Genomic DNA, 5707 nt, shown 5'->3' with positions numbered 1-5707 from the left:
CTCCTCCTCTCCTCCTCCTCTCCTCTCCTCATAGCGCACTGCTCACCCCCCCCCCCCCCCCCCATTCCACAAACATGAATTTTGCAACAGGCCACCATTAAATATTTACCAGGCTCTCTTCCTGTGCTGGCCAGTAGCAGAGCCAGATAAGCCTGTGTTTGCTGGCTGCTGTAGTTCGCTCTGTCCCCGTGGTGCCGCAGACACGCGTGTGAATTACAGAGCACTTGTTCATGGGAACCATCACCTCCGTGACTGCAGGGCACTGAGAGATAATTGGCGCTTGTGGAGTTGGAGAAGTTTCGTATGCTAATGATATCACAGCCCTGCAGGTGAGTTTTGTGCCGAGGCTCAGCGTTAGCGGCCGTTCTGGTAACCTGAAAAGATAAACACCATCGTCCTACTTACACCTCCCCCTCTCCCTGTTCCCCGTTCATGGCTCAGGTATGCCGTTCTCAAGCAGGAGTGGGTGGGAGATAAGATGGATGGTAAGTGTGTGTTTAAAGTTTGCCAGAGCTTTGGAGGGCTTTTGTTTCTAATCTGTCTCTCTCTCTCTCTCTCTCTCTCTCACACACACACACACACACACACACACACACACACACACACACACACACACACACACACACAGTCACCTGGCCCCCCCAGTTTTTCTCCCCTCAGGGCACATACCTGAACTCATTCCATGGTTAAGCCTCTTGCTTCATCTGTAAACACTCTCTTTCCTCCAACACCTTTCTTTTGGCCTCTCTCTCTCTCTCTCTCTCTCTCTCTCTCCCTCTCTCTCCCTCTCTCTCTCTCCCTCTCTCTCTCTCTCTCTCTTTTTTTGCTTTGTTTTTTCCTCCCATTAACATGACTGGTGTGTTGCTGTGACCTGGATTTCTCTCCTTATCTCTCTCTCTCTGTCTCTCTCTTTCTCGCTCTCTGTGTTTCTCTATCCCGTCCATGCCTGCACCTCTGTCTTTCTCACCAGTTCTCTTGCTGACCTTATTTCCATCGCTCTCTCTCTCTCTCTCTCCAAATATTTACAGTATTAATATTACCCTCTAGCCCGTGCGCCAGCAGGTCGGGTCTGCTCGCTACGACCAGCTCCCTCCAGGCTCTTCCGCCCTGTCGCGCTCCCTCTTGAAGCGCTGGAGGCGTGCACGTGGTGCTCGTGCACGTGGCGCTCGTGCATGGTCTCGTCCTCCAGCAGTCGTCTCGTACAGTTCTGTAGCACCCTGCCACTGTGCATGCAGCCTGACTCTGAGGGAGAAGACCCACAGCAGCATGCACACACACACACACACACACACACAATGCTAATAACAGAGTCAAACTAGGGAGAGGACAAAGTTTGGCTCTTCACAATAGGACGCGCTGAAGAGCCTCTTTAGGAAGTGCTCCCTGCTGCCTTAAATGCGGCTTGTAATGAGCTCTGTACCTGTGCAGGTGCACCGTCGTTCTCCATAAACCACGTAGGTGAGTGCGGCATGTTTCCATGGAGCCCGACAGCTAGATTCGTTTATTCCATTAGTGATGTGCATATGTCCCGAATCAGTCCAGGATCAACCCCCCCACGCTAGCATCAACAGACAGGAGTTTAATGTAACATGCACTAGCCCGGGGCCGTCCACTACCTTAATAATGGGGAGGGCCGTGTGGCCCTGCCTGATGACAAATGAATGACTCTTTATTCCATATTTCATCACAGGCAGGCCTTTCTCTTACGGCAGCTGCTGGTCGCGCTGGACCGAGCTTTGGAGCGGCACGGCGGAACACACAGAATTTCATGAATAACAATGCAGCGTCGCAGCCGTCTGGAAAAGAGGAGAAGTGGGACAGAGGAGAGTGGAGTACGGAGGGGTGGAGACATGGAGCGTCTCTGCCTCGTGCTGTAGGTAGATGTGGTGGTGTGGTTATCACTGGAATGACACTGCAGCACTCCTCCCCTCCCCTCTTCTCTTCTCTTCTCTTCTCTTCTCTTCTCTTCTCTTCTCTTCTCTTCTCTCCTCTTTCAGTGCTTGATCATGGAGAAAGATATACCTGTACACATCAACTTAGGGCCATTAGCAGTGCGATGTGTCAGTATGTCGTTGCCAACCACCCTGTGTGTGTGTGTGTGTGTGTGTGTGTGTGTGTGTGTGAGAGAGAGAGAGAGAGAGAGAGAGAATGTGTGGGGGGGTTCAGTTGTGGTTAGGGCAACCACAGTTCCAGCCAGCAGTATGAACACATGGTTTATTCCCAGTGTGGGGGTGTGCATTCAAATGAAGGCTCCAGCTCACCACATTAACATATGACCTTTGCACTCCAGACTCGGTCTCCTCATCTCATCCACTGTTGTGTATTACGGGACAGAAGTTTTACTTTCTGGAGCTCAAATGAAATGAGCACAGCTGCTTAAAGCTTTGATCAGGGAGTGCCTAACGTATTCCCGCCGCCGTAAGAATGTGCTAAACGCTCACCTTTGACCTTTTGCTGGGGTTGCTGAGAGTTTTTATTAAGCGCCTGTGATCTTTGCTGGGGTTCCTGAGGGTGACATGTTAATCCAACAATACACAGCATTTCCATGATAAGGAGAGCAACCCTTTATAAAGGCCCAGACCTGCCTAAACACTTGTTGTTTGCACCCATAATTACCTTTATGCCTTTCGTATGTGTCCTAATTTCTCTAGATTTCATACTCAAACCTTATGTCCTCTATCACATCCTCACTCCCTCACTCACTCACATGTGCCCTCGTCTCTGGCCCAGTTCTCTGCTGTACTCTTGTTTGTGTGTCTAGGGCCCTTCACCTGATGGGAAGTCTATTTGCATCCCTGGCCATGCTGCTCTCTGCTTATGTACTGGAATACTGTAAACACTCTCTGTCTCTCTCTCTCTCTCTCTCTCTCTCTCTCTCTCTCTCTCTCTCTTCTTGTGTGTTTCTCTCTCTCAGTCCTTCGTCCAGTTCCATTTCAATCACCAACCCTGGTGAAGGAGGGATCAGGAGAGCAGCAAGGGGAGGAGTCAGAGAGAAGGCGGGACCCACAGTGCAGCAGGGGGAGGAGCCAGAGAGGAGGCGGGGAAATGCAGACTAATGGGAGGGCTATAGGAGGAGAGGCAGGGAGGGGTAATTCTAACACTCAGAATAAATGCATTACTTCCCCTCCCATACAGATCAATCGCCCTTCACATTGTTCTCTCTATTTTTCAACAGTGGAGTGTGTGGTGTGTGTGGTGTGTGTGGTGTGTGTGGTGTGAGGTCACCACTGGTCAGAGCTGGAGACACTAGATCACGGTGACGCATCGCCCCGAGTGATGCGTTCACACAGGAACTGCTGAGTAACAGGACCGCATGACACAATAACTGCTAATACCCCTGAAGAGTGTAGGTTCAGGACATGACCTCACTGACCGTAGGCTGACTGGGAGTGTGTGCGTGAGTGTGTACGCGTGAGTGTGTACTCAAACCTTATGTCCTCTATCACATCCTCACTCCCTCACTCACTCACATGTGCCCTCGTCTCTGGCCCAGTTCTCTGCTGTACTCTTGTTTGTGTGTCTAGGGCCCTTCACCTGATGGGAAGTCTATTTGCATCCCTGGCCATGCTGCTCTCTGCTTATGTACTGGAATACTGTAAACACTCTCTCTCTCTCTCTCTCTCTCTCTCTCTCTCTCTCTCTCTCTCTCTCTCTCTCTCTCTCTCTCTCTCTCTCTCTCTTCTTGTGTGTTTCTCTCTCTCAGTCCTTCGTCCAGTTCCATTTCAATCACCAACCCTGGTGAAGGAGGGATCAGGAGAGCAGCAAGGGGAGGAGTCAGAGAGAAGGCGGGACCCACAGTGCAGCAGGGGGAGGAGCCAGAGAGGAGGCGGGGAAATGCAGACTAATGGGAGGGCTATAGGAGGAGAGGCAGGGAGGGGTAATTCTAACACTCAGAATAAATGCATTACTTCCCCTCCCATACAGATCAATCGCCCTTCACATTGTTCTCTCTATTTTTCAACAGTGGAGTGTGTGGTGTGTGTGGTGTGTGTGGTGTGAGGTCACCACTGGTCAGAGCTGGAGACACTAGATCACGGTGACGCATCGCCCCGAGTGATGCGTTCACACAGGAACTGCTGAGTAACAGGACCGCATGACACAATAACTGCTAATACCCCTGAAGAGTGTAGGTTCAGGACATGACCTCACTGACCGTAGGCTGACTGGGAGTGTGTGCGTGAGTGTGTACGCGTGAGTGTGTACTCAAACCTTATGTCCTCTATCACATCCTCACTCCCTCACTCACTCACATGTGCCCTCGTCTCTGGCCCAGTTCTCTGCTGTACTCTTGTTTGTGTGTCTAGGGCCCTTCACCTGATGGGAAGTCTATTTGCATCCCTGGCCATGCTGCTCTCTGCTTATGTACTGGAATACTGTAAACACTCTCTCTCTCTCTCTCTCTCTCTCTCTCTCTCTCTCTCTCTCTCTCTCTCTCTCTCTCTCTCTCTCTCTCTCTCTCTCTTCTTGTGTGTTTCTCTCTCTCAGTCCTTCGTCCAGTTCCATTTCAATCACCAACCCTGGTGAAGGAGGGATCAGGAGAGCAGCAAGGGGAGGAGTCAGAGAGAAGGCGGGACCCACAGTGCAGCAGGGGGAGGAGCCAGAGAGGAGGCGGGGAAATGCAGACTAATGGGAGGGCTATAGGAGGAGAGGCAGGGAGGGGTAATTCTAACACTCAGAATAAATGCATTACTTCCCCTCCCATACAGATCAATCGCCCTTCACATTGTTCTCTCTATTTTTCAACAGTGGAGTGTGTGGTGTGTGTGGTGTGTGTGGTGTGAGGTCACCACTGGTCAGAGCTGGAGACACTAGATCACGGTGACGCATCGCCCCGAGTGATGCGTTCACACAGGAACTGCTGAGTAACAGGACCGCATGACACAATAACTGCTAATACCCCTGAAGAGTGTAGGTTCAGGACATGACCTCACTGACCGTAGGCTGACTGGGAGTGTGTGCGTGAGTGTGTACGCAATTATGTGTGTGCACACACGTGACCGGGAGAGCTCTTGTTGAGACATTGAGAGACACACAAGCTTTGTTACAGTGCCCTGAACCCACTTACTAGATCAGAGGGACTGAGACCTACCTCAGAGTGACTCAGTCTGACACACACACACACACACACACACACACACACACAGGCTCGCATTTCAGCTAGTGCTTCTCCATCTGCTGAGTATTGATCATGATTCTCATTGATCAATGCTGAGTTATGGCTTTCTCGTACATGTGACCTGATAAAGTCTTAATGGTTAGCTCTGCTTTCAAGTCCCCGTGATCAACACAAATAAACTCCACGTTTAGAAAAAGAGCCCATGGTATTGCACATATCTGGAAGAGTATTATTAGTATTATTATAGTAATAATTTCACATATTATTTCACATTCCCAAGGCTGCTTTACATTTTCAAAGGGGAGAAAACAAACCAAAATTCCTCTAACGAAGTAGAAAAGGACGAATTAAAGTATTTTGAGAAAAGTTAAGCTGGACGTCCGAGGTAGAAAGAACGTGACGCTCCAGAGGGTAGCAGCGGCCACGTTAAAACCTACTCGCAGGACAGGCTGGGCCACGGTGCAACTAGCAGACCAGAGTCGGGGCACAGTACTTTTTTGGATGGGGTGTAAGGAAGCAGAAGTTTGCAGAGTTAGCTGGGTGCACGGCCACACAAAACTTTGAAGGCTAACAGTGGGAAACTGGTATCCA

General features: G+C 50.4%; 1 long non-coding RNA gene across 1 annotated transcript; it reads left to right on the top strand.

Moving 5' to 3' along the window:
* Positions 1–433: 433 nt before the first annotated feature.
* Positions 434–3083, top strand: LOC113589548. Its single transcript, XR_004776623.1, has 3 exons — positions 434–485; positions 1691–1873; positions 2915–3083. It is a non-coding gene; the product is annotated as an uncharacterized LOC113589548 (long non-coding RNA).
* Positions 3084–5707: the final 2624 nt, after the last annotated feature.

The sequence above is a fragment of the Electrophorus electricus genome, chromosome 10 (assembly GCF_013358815.1).
Source record: "Electrophorus electricus isolate fEleEle1 chromosome 10, fEleEle1.pri, whole genome shotgun sequence".
In the NCBI taxonomy this organism is placed as follows: Eukaryota; Metazoa; Chordata; class Actinopteri; order Gymnotiformes; family Gymnotidae; genus Electrophorus; species Electrophorus electricus.
Note: the sequence above shows the minus strand (reverse complement) of the source record. Positions and strands in the feature narration are given on the sequence as shown.